Below are 14501 nucleotides of genomic sequence, written 5' to 3' on the forward strand. Positions count from 1 at the left end.
ATATTCTTTCTTGCTTTGTCAAAGATTAGTTGACCATAGAATTGAGGGTCCATTTCCGGGTTCTCTATTCTATTCCACTGATCTATGTGTCTATTTTTGTGCCAGTACCATACTGTCTTAATGATTACAGCTTTGTAATAAAGCTTGAAGTCTGGAATTTTGATGCCACCAGCTTTGGTTTTCTTTTTCAACATTCCTTTGGCTATTTGGGGTCTTTTCTGGTTTCATACAAATGTTAGGATTATTTGTCCAGCTCTGTGAAAAGAGTGGATGGTATTTTGTTTTTTTTTTTTTTTTTTGGATGGTATTTTGATAGGGATTGCATTGAAGGTGTAGATTGCTCTAGGTAGCCTATGTTACCTACATTTAGTGTTATTTGTTCTTCAATCCATGAGCATGGAATGTTTTTCCACTTCTTTGTGTCTTCCTCAATTTCTTTCATGAATGTTCTATAGTTTTCTGAGTACAGATCCTTTCCCTCTTTGGTTTGGTTTATTCCTAGGTATCTTATGGTTTTGGGTGCAGTTGTAAATGGGGTTGACTCCTTAATTTCTCTTTCTTCTGTCTCATTGTTCGTGCATAGAAATCCAATTTATTTCTGTGCATTGATTTTATATCCTGCCACTTCGCTGAATTCCTGTATGAGTTCTAGCAATTTTGGGGTGGAATCTTTTGGGTTTTCCACATAGAGTGGAAGAGTGAGAGTTTGTCATCTGCGAAGAGTGAGAGTTTGACTTCTTTCTCGATTTGGATTTTTTTTCTTTCTTTTTGTTGTCTGATTGCTGAGGCTAGGACTTCTAGTACTATGTTGAACAACAGTGATGATAATAGACATCCCTGTCATGTTCCTGACCTTAGGGGAAAAGCTCTCAGTTTTTTTGCCATCGAGAATGATATTTGCTGTGGGCTTTTTGTATATGGCTTTTATAATATGGAGGTATGTTCCCTCTATCTCTACACTTTGAAGATTTTTAATCAAGAAAAAATGCTGTATTTTGTCAAATGTTTTTTCTGCATCTATTGAGAGGATCATATGGTTCTTGTCCTTTCTTTTATTAATGTAGTGTATCACATTGATTGATTTGCAGATGTTGAACCACCCTTGAAGCCCAGGAATAAATCCCACTTGGTCGTGGTGAATAATCCTTTTAATGTACTGTTGGATCCTATTGGCTAGTATCTTGGTGAGAATTTTTGCATCCATGTTTATCAGGGATATTAGTCTGTAAATCTCCCTTTTGGTGGGGTCTTTGTCTGGTTTCGGGTCAATCAAGGTAATGCTGGCCTCATAGAAAGAGTTTGGAAGTTTTCCTTCCATTTCTTTCTTTCTTTCCTTTTTTTTTGAAACCACTTCAGAAGAATGGTATTAATTCTTCTTTAAATGTTTGGTAGAATTCCCCTGGGAAGCCATCTGGCCCTGGACTCTTGTTTGTTGGGAGATTTTTTATTACTACTTCAATTTCCTTGTTGGCTATGGGTCTGTTCAGGTGTTCTGTTTCTTCCTGGTTCAGTTTTGCTGGTTCATATGTCTCTAGGAATGCATCCATTTCTTCCAGATTATCTAATTTGTTGGCATATAGTTGCCCATAATATGTTCTTATAATTGTATTTCTTCGGTGTTGGTTGTGATCTCTCCTCTTTCATTCATGATTTTATTTATTTGGGTCCTTTCTCTTTTCTTTTTGATAAGTCTGGCCAGGGGTTTATTGATCTTACTAATTCTTTCAAAGAACCAGCTCCTAATTTCGTTTATCTGTTCTACTGTTCTTTTGGTTTCTATTTCATTGATTTCTGCTCTAATCTTCAGTAATTCTCTTCTCCTGCTGGGTTTAGGCTTTATTTGCTGTTCTTTCTCTAGCTCCTTTAGGTGTAAGGTTAGGTTGTGTATTTGAGACCTTTCTTGTTTCTTGAGAAGAAACTAAGTTTTTAAATGAGCAAAATATTTGGATTGGCCATTCACAGGAAGGGAAATACAAATGGTGAACAAATATTGAAAAGGTACTCAGGGCGCCTGGGTGGCTCAGTCGGTTGGGCGACTGCCTTCGGCTCAGGTCATGATCCTGGAGTCCCGGGATCGAGTCCCGCATCGGGCTCCCTGCTCAGTGGAGAGTCTGCTTCTCCCTCTGACCCTCCTCCCTCTCATGCTCTCTGTCTCTCATTCTCTCTTTCACAAATAAATAAAATCTTAAAAAAAAAAAAGAAAAGAAAAGGTACTCAAACTCATTGCACTTAAGGAAATGCAAATTAAAACCACAATTAATATATTAATGCATATCCTACAGTCCCTTATCTTTTAATTTATAGACTCTATGTTGGCAGGAGTATACTCTTCCATATGGTGAATTTAATAGTTCACAAATTGTTTAGAGTTAAATCTGATTGTAACACAGACTTTGGAATAAAAAAGTATTGGGTTTAGATATTTGATTCTTGGCTTCCTAGCTATGTATAATCTTGGGCAAGGTACTTAATCTACCTGTTTTTCTTCCATAAAGTTGGGATAATAATACCCAGGCCAGGTGTGAGGATTAACTGATGAATATAAAGCATCTGGCACTCAATAAATGTTATCTATTATCATATTTTGGAACCAGGTAAAGTAAATGTAATTTAAATTGTTGCCAAGTGAACTTGGGAGACCCCAGGCCCTGGGGCCTCGACCCAGCCCATCCCAAAGAGGTTGCTGAAGGTTCTTGTTCTCACCACAAGAAAGAATTCAAGGACAGACACAGGACAGCAAAGGAGGAACACATGCAGGAAAGTTTATTAAAGTGAAAGTATACTCTTGAGATGTAAGAGCAGATGAGCTTGAGAAAGGGAGAGAGAGGGAAAGAGAACAAAATCACAAATGAAAGGAGAAATAACAACTAACACCAAGGAAATACAAATAATTATAAGAGAATATTATGAAAAATTATATGCCAACAAATTGGACAACTTAGAAGAAATGGATAAATTCCTAGAAACATATAACTTCCCAAAACTGAATCAGGAAGAATAGAAAATTTGAACACACAGATTACCAGCAATGAAATTGCATTAGTAATCAAAAAAACTCCCCCAAAACAAAAATTCAGGACCAGATGTCTTCACAAATTCTACCAAACATTTAAAGAAGAGTTAATATACATTCCTCTCAAACTATTGCAAAAAACAGAAGAGGAAAGGAAACTTCCAAACTCATTCTCTGAGTACACTATCACCCTGACACGAAAACCAGATAAAGACACCACAAAAAAAGAGAACTACAGGGCAGTATCTCTGATGAACATATATATAAAAATCCTCAACAAAGTACTAGCAAACCAAGTCCAACAAAACATTAAAATAATCATTCACCATCATCACATGGGATTTATTCCTGGGATGCAACTGTGGTTCAGTACTCCCAAATAAATCAGTGAGATATAGTACGTCAATAAGAAAAAGGATAAAAACCATATGATCACTTCAATAGATGCAGAAAAAGCATCTGACAAAGTACAACTTCCATTCATGATAAAAATCTTCGACAAAGTAGGTGTAAAAGGAATATACCTCAACATAATAAAGGCCTTGTATGAAAAACCCACAGCTAACATCAAACTCAATGGGGAAAAACTGAGAACTTTTCCCCTATGGTTAGGAACAAGACAAAGAAGTCCACTCTCATCATTTTATTCAACATAGTACTGGAAATCCTAGCCACAGCCATCAGACAACGGAAAGAAATAAAAGGCCCCAAATCATTAAGGAAGACGCAAAACATTCACTATTGCAGATGACATGATACTATATATAGAAAACTCAAAGACTCCACCAAAAGAACTGTAAGAACTGATAAATGAATTCAGTAAAATTGCAAGAAATAAAATCAATGTACAGAAATCTGTTGCATTTCTATACACCAATAATGAAGCAGCAGAAAGAGAAATTAAGAAAACAATCCCATTTACAATTGCACCAAAAATAATAAGATACCTAAGGATAAACCTAACCAAAAAGGTGAAAGACCTGTACTCTGAAAACTATAAAACACTGATGAAAGAAATTGAAGATGACACAAAGAAATGGAAAGACAATCCATGCTCATGGATTGGAAGAACAAATATTGTTAAAATGTCATTACTACCCAAGGCAATCTACAGATTTAAACATTCCTATCAAAATAACAACAGTATTTTTCACAGAACTAGAATGAACAATCCCAAAATTTGTATGGAACCACAAAAGATCCTGAATAGCCCAAGCAATTTTGGAAAAGAAAACCAAAGCTCGGAGCATCATAATTCCGGATTTCAAGTTATATTACAAAGCTGTAGTAATCAAAACAGCATGGTACTGGCACACAAATAGACACATAGATCAATGGAATGGAATAGAAAACCCAGAAATAAACCCACAACATTATGGTCAATTAATCTTTGACAAAGTAGGAAAGGATATCCAATGGTAAAAGGACAATCTCTTCAACAAATGGTATTGGGAAAACTGGACAGCTACATGCAAAAGAAAGAAACAGGACCACTTCCTTACATCATAGACAAAAATAAACTCAAAATGGAGTAAAGACCTAAATGTGAGACCTGAAACCATAAAAATCCTAGAAGAAAGAGCACAGTCAGTAATTTCTCTGACATCAACCACAGCAATATCTTTCTACATACATCTCCTGAGACAAGGGAAACAAAAGCAAACAAAACAAAACAAAACTGTTGGGACTACATCAAAATAAAGAGCTTCTTTTTGCACAGCAAAGGAAACAGTCAACAAAAGGAAACCTATAGAATGGGAGAAGATATTAGCAAATGACCTATCAAATAAAGGGTTAGTGTCCAAAATATATAAAAACTTATACAACTCAACACCTAAAAAAAATAACCCAATTAAAAATGGGTAGAAGACATGAACAGACATTTCTCCAAAGATATACAAATGGACAAAAGACACATGAAGAGATGCTCAACATCACTCATCATCAGGAAAATGCAAATCAAAACTACAATGAGATATCACTTCACACCTGTCAGAAGGGCTAAAATCAACAACACAAGAAACAACAGTGTTAGCAAGGATGCAGAGAAAGGGAAACCCTCTTGCACTGTGGAGGGAATGCAAACTGGTACAGACATTCTGGAGAACGGTATGGAGATTCCTCAAAAAGCTAAAAATAGAACTATCCTATGATCCAGCAATTACACTACTAGGTATTTACCCAAAGGATGCAAAAATGCTGATTCAAAGGCATACATGCACCCTGATGTTTATAGCAGCATTATCAACAATAGCCAAATTATGGAAACAGCCCAGATGTCCATCAACCGATGAATGGAAAAATAAGGGAAAAAAAAATATATATATATACACCAGCCCTTTATATATATATATATATATATTAGTCATCAAAAAGAATGAAATCTTGCCATTTGCAACAACATGGATAGAGCTAGAGAGTATAATGCTAAGCGAAATAAGTCAAAGACAAATACCATATGATTTCACTCATATGTAAAATTTAAGAAATAAATCAAACAAAGGGGAAAAAAGAGACAAACCAAGAAACAGACTGTTAACTATAGAGAAGAAAATGGTGGTTACCAGAGGGGAGGGAGGTGGGGGGATGGGTGAAATAGGTGAGGAGGATTAAGAGTACACTTATCATGATGAGCACTGAGTAATGCATAGAATTTTTGAATCACTACATTGTACACCTGAAAATAATATAACCCTGTATGTCAACTATACTGGAATTAAAAAAGAGAGCAAGAGTGAGAGTGAAAAAGAAAGAGCAAGCATGGGAGCTGTGATTCTTGAGTTTGGGTTTCTATCTTTTAGTGACAGTTGTTGACAAGGGGGTGGCATACTCATTACTCAAGGCAAGGATTTCTTAGAAGCAGGGTTTGGAGCTTTTTCCTCCTTAGTTGGTCAGGGGTTTCCTGTCATGGCCCCTGTCATCTTGGATCTGTCTCATCTGATCCGGCTTCTTGTGGAGTGCTGCTAGGACAGGCTCTGACTTTCCAGATAGCTGGCCATGACTTCTTCTTTGGTGGCCTCTAGGCCTCTTGCTAGAACCTAATTGCCTACTCTAACAAAATAAACAATGGCTTTATGATCCACTATTACTTATAGTCTGAATGCTGTATAACTTGGGGAAGGATAGGGCAAGCAAGTTAAAAAGAAAGTGCATGATGCTAGGTAGCAAATCATAATATTTTTCCTTTTATTTCTCTTTTTAAAGGATTTTCTTTTTTAAAAAAAGATTTTATTTATTTTAGAGAGAGAGGGAGGAGGAGAATGCAAGAGGGGGAGTGGGGGGAGGAGAGGGGGAGGGAGGGGAAGAGGGAGAGAATCTTCAGCAGACTCCAAGCGTGGACCCTGAGATCATGACCTGAGCAAAACCAAGAGTCAGACGCTTAACCAACTGAGCCACCCAGGTGCCCCAATATTTTTCCTTTTAAATGACCTTTGAAACATTAGGGCTTGCATTGTAAGTTCAATATACATTACTGAAAGAACAAATGATTAAACATATTGTCACTTGCTGTGCATTTAATATCTACATACAAGGTCCACACAATTCTTCATAAATGAATATAATTCCTGTTTCATGACAAGTGACTTAGTTAATTTCTGCTCATTTTCTCTATAAAATAAATGCTTCAGTCCTGCATTGTGAGCAGAATTATTGCAAAGCTAAAGAAAATAGGAAATTTAAAAATTCTAAGATTTAATAGTTGTGGCTTATCTAATCTCAAATTTTAAAATTACTCAGCTAAGTATAAGAAGACTACTTCCAAATGATTATGTCTAAATAATTTCAGCTCCAAATGATTTTGCATGTAATAAACATGTCACTTATTCCCTATTATTTGGTGTCCTCAGCTATAAAATAAGAAAAGACTACTTGGTTCTAGCACAGAAATTTTGTGACGTTAGGCAATATGTGCAAATAGAAATAAAGTGAATAACAAATCCTATCCCATGAGGGAAATATAAAGAGCAAATGAGGTATTGTATATATTACAGATTTTTCTACAAACTATACATTTCTCAAAGTGTTATTTTTATTGTTGTTAATATTATTATTACTATAAAGCCATTAACCCAATACAATAGTATCTAAAGGGAAGATTACTGTAGGAAGTCAGAGTCTACAGATTTTTATAATGCATGCAGTAGTAGTCAATTTTTATAATATATGTAGTAATATATTTAATAGTAAATATATTATGGGGTGCCTGGCTGGCTCAGTCCATAGAGCATGTGACTCTTGATATCAGGATCATAAGTTTAAGTCCCACTGTGGGCATGGAGCCTACTTTAAAAATAAAAGTAAATGTATTACTATATAAATATAGTGAAGGCTGATGCAATATTTCACAAAATGGCATCTTCTCCACTTGCTTTGTATCTATGAAATTTTAACTACTTGGTTTATCTCCAGCGATCTGAATTATTTTGCTCCTTCTTTTCATTTTAACATTCTAGTTTTTAAGTATAAATGTTTCTCAGTATGCCCCAACACAGACTTGCGAAGAGAAAAAAAGGGATACTTTCCACTAAACTGTTTTTACCAACTAGCTGGCCCTCCTGAAATTTATCACCCATCATAACCATCATTAAGCAAATGAGTCTGTGCTGTTCACCCTAAAGTACAGTACATGGAGTTGCTTTTGTGAAGTAACTTGATGACAAATCAACATCTCTTGTGACCTTCAATTTGGGACTTAATCACTTTCTGTCTCAATGTACAGCATGTGTCTTTGAATAGTCCTCTATAATGCAGGAGTCTCTGAATTTGAGTGGCTCAGGAAGATTGCTATTTCTTTAATATGGCTCTTTGGACTTCTTCACATGAATTTTCTTAGTATGTGCATCACAAAACTTACCAGTTGAACCATTATAAACATACTCCCAAAATTTGGTGAACATTTTTAGTCATTTCTGTATGACTCAGTAACAAGTAGAGTATTAATTTAAATTGATCCACACAATGGAAATTTATTTTGTGTTTGGAGATCCAGATTTATGCTTAATGTAATTTTCCACTGTCATGACTAGATTTTCACCTATGTTCTGCTCAATTTTCAATCTTCATATCAGAACAAATTATTTTATAATCTTACGTACCCACTAAGTCATTTGGTACTTACGTGTGACTCCAATGTTGGTTATTAAATGCCCTTTTCAAAAAAATGTATTTAATAAATGTGTTTTTTAGGCTTCAGATTCAGATAGACAATTCTATCCTTTCCAGATAAACTGGGGAAAATTATTTAACCACTTTGAATCTCAGTGTCTTCATCTAAAAAATGGGGATAATAATACCTTCCTCACAACATATCAAACCCCTAATTCCTTACAACTCACCCACTCCTGGCAAGGGTGAATCTGAAAAATGAAAATTCATTGTGTTGGGACAATTGGTTACTTAAAAACAAAACAAAACAAAACAAAACTCCATTTAAATTTTACCTGCACTCTGTACCGAAATAAGTTCAATATACGGGGGAAAAAAAGACTTAAAAGCTATAAGATATTTATTTACTGTCTAAAGGAGAAGGACTAGGCATAGGACTAAGCATTTTAATTACCAAATTAAAGGGCAAACTAGAAAATGAGAAAAAGAACTATTTATAGACAGAGTTAATACATTAAAATATAAAACATGTTAAGTTTCATACTGTAGCCTTGGGGAAAAGATGAGATAGAACTAATATACAGACACAGTAAGAAATCAGAGACAAAAAGAGGCATCTACAATAAAAAACAAACTATATATGACACTTCTGTATAATAAAGAATTTAACTCACCTTTGTCTTTGGTTCCTGGGAGTAAACTAAGTTCCTAGAATTTCCCAACTAAAAGGAATGTCTCTATTATTCATGAGTCCTTTGGATCACATCTGAATTTATGCAAATGAGGTTACTCATGGTGGGCCCTAGATACCTTCAGGATAGTTCAGGATAGCTGGTCATGCCTGAAAGACCAACGATGTGATTAGAAGTTTGGGGCTTTGAGTCATATGATATCAACTCAACCTCCTGACCTCTGGGAAAAGGAGGGGGCTGGAGAATGAGTTCCATCACAGGCCAATGATTTAATCAATTGTGTCTATGTAATGAAACTCCAATAAAAGCTAAAGTCATGAAGCTCAGTGGTCCTTCCTGGTCAGTGAACACATTGATATGATGGGAGGGTGAAGTGCCCTGATTCCATGAGGAAAAAAGTATGGGAACCTCTGCATTCAGGACTCTCCCAGACCTCACATTAAATGTCGCTTATTAGGCTGTTTCTGTCTTGTATTCTTCTAATAAACTGTAATTGTTAAGTACAGTTATTCTTTTTCAAAGATTTTATTTATTTGAGAGAGAGAATGAGATAGAGACAGCATGAAAGGGGGGAGGGTCAGGGGGAGAAGCAGACTCCCTGCTGAGCAGGGAGCCTGATGCGGGACTTGATCCCGGGACTCCAGGATCATGACCTGAGCCGAAGGCAGTCACCTAACCAACTGAGCCACCCAGGCACCCTGTTAAGTATAGTTCTCAGTCATTCCAGCAAATTATCAAACCTTCAGGGGTCATGGGATTGTCCCAGATTTGTAGGCAGCTGGACATGCAGGGGCCAGGGGACTCCACTTTTGACTGGTATCTGAAGTAGGGGCAGTCTTGTTGGAGACCATGTCTTTAAATTTGTGTGGTCTGTGCTAACTTTGGGTGGTTAATGCCAGAACTGAATTGCAGTATACCAGTTGGTGTCAGAATAAACATTAATTACTTAAGATCTATTAAGAGATGCATGAAAGAATGATTGCCAAAATATTAATGGTGGTTATCTCTGGACTGATTTCAGGTGATTTTTACTATTTTAAAAACATCTTTCATATCTTAATCAAATTTTTTATTATGATCATGTGTCATGTGTCATGTATATAATGAGGGAAAGGATGCTTCTTACATTGTAGGGAGAAAAAGGAAGCTCTTGACGACATACTATTAAGTAAAGAAACTAAGATTCTGAATAGTAGGTATTATATGATCCATTTACATTTATATATATATCCATGTATATTTACATATACATATTTAAAGAATATGGAGATATGTACATATTAGTAGAATAAGAATAGGAATACTATACTCTAAAATGCTGTTGATAATGGTTATCTATAAGGAAGTGTGTCAGGGAGGAAGTAATTTCCTATGTATGCTTCCATATTTGAATCTTTTACAACTAGAGATCTACTCGAGTAATAAAAGAAAAACAATGATCCCATAAACATGTTTTTAAAAAATAAACAAAGGACTGCAGAGAGAAAGGTAGGATTTACAAACATTACATAACACAGGATTCACATCCGGGCAGTTCTTCCACTGATTTACACCCTATCCTAAGGGAGTTAACTTTCCCCATCTCTTTCCTACTGCTTTTCCCTAAATGTTTTTCATTGATTTAATAAATCAAATGATTTAAAGATCTCAACAAAAAATTTAAAAATGAAAAATAAAAAAAGATATTTTTTTAACATTTTTTCATTTTTTTATTTTTTTAAAAGATTTTATTTATTTATTTGACAGAGAGACACAGCGAGAGAGGGAACACAAGCAGGGGGAGCAGGAGAGGGAGAAGCAGGCTTCCCGCGGAGCAGGGAGCCCGATGCGGGTCTCAATCCCAGGATCCCAGGATCAGGACCTGAGCCGAAGGCAGACGCTTAACGACTGAGCCACCCAGGTGCCCCCTTTTTTTTTTAAATACAAGGCCAACAGAAATTGATTTTTTAACTGAACTGCAATATAAAAATGGGCTAGTGGATATGAAAACACTTCACTAATAAAAAATGTTAATCTGAACAAAAGGTATTTCAAATTAGAAGTCTTTAAATTATCATATTTAATTCTCATGAGGATGTGATTAAATGCACAATCAAAAATTACTTTGAGATAGACAATAATTTATGGAAAAAAATTTGATAATATTACCAAGAGTAAAAATGCTTATGCTGTTCGAACAGTTATTTTATGTGTAGGAATCCAAACCAAAAACATAGTAGTCAGAGACGCAAAAACTTACTTTTATACAAAAAATATTTGGCATTAAAAATATTGAAAATATCTTAATTTTCAACAATCTGAGGATGAATAAAATAGATGTGAAAAACATGTTATGCAATATTATGCATCAATTAAAAACATTTTGAAGAAACCTTTAATACAATGTAGTGTTCATTTTTTAAAAAAGTAGGATTTATAACTGCATATGATCCAAATTATGTTTAAAGAAGACAAATTACCGTAATCCTCTCTTATCCATGGGAGAAATGTTCCAAGACCCTCAATGGATGCCTGAAACCATGGATAATACTAAACCCTATACATACCACGTCTTTTCCTATACATACCTACAATAAATTTTAATTTATAGACTAGGCACAGTAAGAGATTAACAACAACTAGTAATAAATTAGAACGACTACAATAACATCGTTTCCACTCTGAAAATCACTTTGATCAAATAGGAAACGAACCTGTAAAACTTATGTATCAGGAAATTTAATGATTTAGAAAGGGGGTTAAAAAAAAAGATTTCATATCTATAAAATCTTCATCAGACCTACTTCGTGTACAAATTATTCCACTTAATAGCTTTTTATTACTGTTCTGCTTCCAGTCCCTGTTGACAAATACTCCTATCATGAGAAATATTATCAACATATTTGTAGGGCCCATGTGGATAGTTGCCACAGGTCCTGGGCACCACATAGCCAAGCTATTTCAGAGAACCATTGAATTCTATCATTCAACCTCAGTCCTCAGGTTGCAGAGGAAGAAATCGAGGGCCAGAGAAATAAAGTGATTCACCTAAGATAATTCAGCTAAGTGCCAGATCTAGTCCTCTGCTTCTACTACTTCACAACAACTTTAGATATCTCACAAACTACTTAACAGCACCCATTGCTGAATTTCGCACTGCAGTTATTTCCTGTGAAAACACTTTTAGTCAAAGGGTAGAGACAAAAATCGAAGAATTAATTGGACATAAAATTGCAGGGCAGGTTTAGGAGAAATTATACAGCTAAAGGTTGTAACTAAATGAAATTCATGATTATTTTAAACCCTCTCTTCCTCCTTTATATTTTTTAAAGTGGAAATGGGTAAAGCTCTAGCTTCTGTACTTGCTACTACAGAGTTAAAATCTATGGAACTGTAAACTCTAGTGTAATTAAAAATTAAAATGATCTCAGTGCTTCCATGGAACTAAAAAGACTCCATGAATAAATAATCACTCTTATGCAACTGATACAGAAGTCTGTTACTATGAAAGCCACAAATTGTTTTATAGCTACTACAAGCTAGATGTTGTTTTTTTTTTTTTTTTTTTTAATTCATGACAGAGCGAGAGAGAAAGGCAGAGGGAGAAACAGGCTCCCAAGGAGCAGGGAGCCCGATGCGGGACTCGATCCCAGGACCCTGAGATCATGACCTGAGCCGAAGGCAGATGCTTAACCATCTGAGCCACCCAGGCGCCCTGTTGTTGTTTTGTTTTGTTCTTTCCTATATCCTTTGGTTAAATTATTTTTGAAGAATATCAAAGCATTACAATGTATTTTCAAATATTAATCAAACCTGAAATGACAGGAAGGGTCTTCTTAAGATAGTTAATATATTTATATAATTCTAATCATCTTTTTAAAGACAGAATTTATTACTGCCACCTAACCATATTTTAGGTAAAAGCAAAATAAGTAAAAAAGTTTAATGTTTATTAAATTAAAAATTGACTAATGTATAAAGAAGATAAAAATTGAAAGCTTAAGGTAGTTGGTTTAAAAAAGACTAGAAAACAGGAGCACCTGGGTGGCTCAGTTGTTGAGTGTCTGCCTTCTGCTCTGGTCATGGTCATGATCTTGGGGTCAGCAGGGAGCCTGCCTCTCCCTCTCCCTCTGCCCCTCCCCACCTTGTGCACTCTCTCACTCATAAATAAAATCTTTAAAAAAAAAAAAAAAGACTAGAGAGCAGAAAGACAGACTTTTCTGAAATATTTTTATAATCAAGTCTAAAAATCTGATATGCCTCACTTGTAGGGGAGTGTTATATATAAACATGGTTTTTTAAGGGCCATTCAGACTGGACTTACCACCTTATATTGTAATGTTTCTTGGACACCTCTGTTATAATACATTGTATATACTGAATATGTATTTGTTAACTAAGGGATTGAAGAGATTGCTTTAATTAGCAACTAATCTAATCTGAAATGCTTCCTGCCTCGACATTTCCTCACAGATTCCAAAGTGGACTCAATTTACCTGTTTTAAGCATTCTTGGTGTTCCTTTTAACTTCTTAGATGTATTTCCTTCTCTAACTAACCTAAATGTTGGAGGGCCTCAGGGCTAGATCCTGTGCATTCTTCTCTCTTTTTTTTTTTATGTTATGTTAATTACCATACATTACATCATTAGTTTTTGGTGTAGTGTTCCATGATTCATTGTTTGCATATAACACCCAGTGCTCCATTCAGTACGTGCCCTCTTTAATACCCATCACCAGGCTAACCCATCCCCCCACCCCCCTCCCCTCTAGAACCCTCAGTTTTTCTTCTCTTCTTTATCTGCATTTTTTTCCTCAGGTGATCTCTCTGTTCTCTAGTTTTTCATTACCATCCATATGTTGAGAGATCACAAAAATATTTATCTCCAATCCTGACCTCTATACTTATAACTCCAAGTGCCTACTTAACATTTCCATTTGGAAGTCAAAACCAACCAGGCCCAAAAAATAGCTCTTGCTTTTCTTTTCTGAATCTATTCCTCCCCTCAGTTTTCCTCAACTCAGTAGAATTCACTACCATTCACACAGTTGCTCAAGGCTAAAAACTTGGCAGGAGTCATTCTTCATTCCTTCCCTTCACATGCATCCCCCCATGTCCTCTCCATCAGCCAACCAATCAGCAAATCCTTATGATTCTATCTCCAAAATATATCCTTAATTTGTCCATTTTTCTTTGCTTCCTGTATCACTATCACTCTAGATCCAAATCACCTAAGCTCTCACCTGTGCCATTCCAATAACCTCCTAATCGTTGTCCCCGTTTCCATTCATGTCCCCCAAAATACATTCTTCTACAACATATACACCCAGGTATATCACTCCTCCACTAAAAATCCTCTAATGGGTTTTGTTTTACTGAGAATGAAATTGACACTATAATTACCATGGACTCCAAGGCCTTCTGCACTTTTCTGACCTCATCTCATACCACCTTTTCCATTGCTTCTAAGCTAAAACCACATTGGCCTTTCTGTCCTTTATTTTTATTTATTTATTTATTTATTTATTTATTCTTATGTTAATCCCCATACATTACATCATTAGTTTTAGATGAAGTGTTCCATGATTCATTGTTTGTGCATAACACCCAGTGCTCCATGCAGAATGTGCCCTCCTCAATACCCACCACCAGGCTAACCCATCCTCCCATCCCCCTCCCCTCTAGAACCCTGTTTGTTTTTCAGAGTCCATC

At 35.7% G+C, this 14501-nt stretch overlaps 1 protein-coding gene across 5 annotated transcripts in view; it reads right to left on the minus strand.

Moving 5' to 3' along the window:
* Positions 1 to 14501, minus strand: part of CARF (calcium responsive transcription factor) — a 96016-nt gene that overhangs the window by 18039 nt on the left and 63476 nt on the right. The window contains exon 16 of one of the 5 annotated variants that reach the window (XM_081815348.1): positions 8794 to 8960. The exons of 3 other annotated variants lie outside the window; for them this stretch is intronic. The gene's annotated coding sequence lies outside the window, so the exon portion shown is untranslated. Of the gene's footprint in view, positions 1 to 654; positions 8961 to 14501 lie in introns of those variants that run through there. One more of the 5 variants, XM_081815346.1, reaches the window with a different exon arrangement.

Source organism: Leptonychotes weddellii, chromosome 3 (genome assembly GCF_054177405.1).
Source record: "Leptonychotes weddellii isolate Sample4059 chromosome 3, ASM5417740v2, whole genome shotgun sequence".
Classification (NCBI taxonomy): Eukaryota; Metazoa; Chordata; class Mammalia; order Carnivora; family Phocidae; genus Leptonychotes; species Leptonychotes weddellii.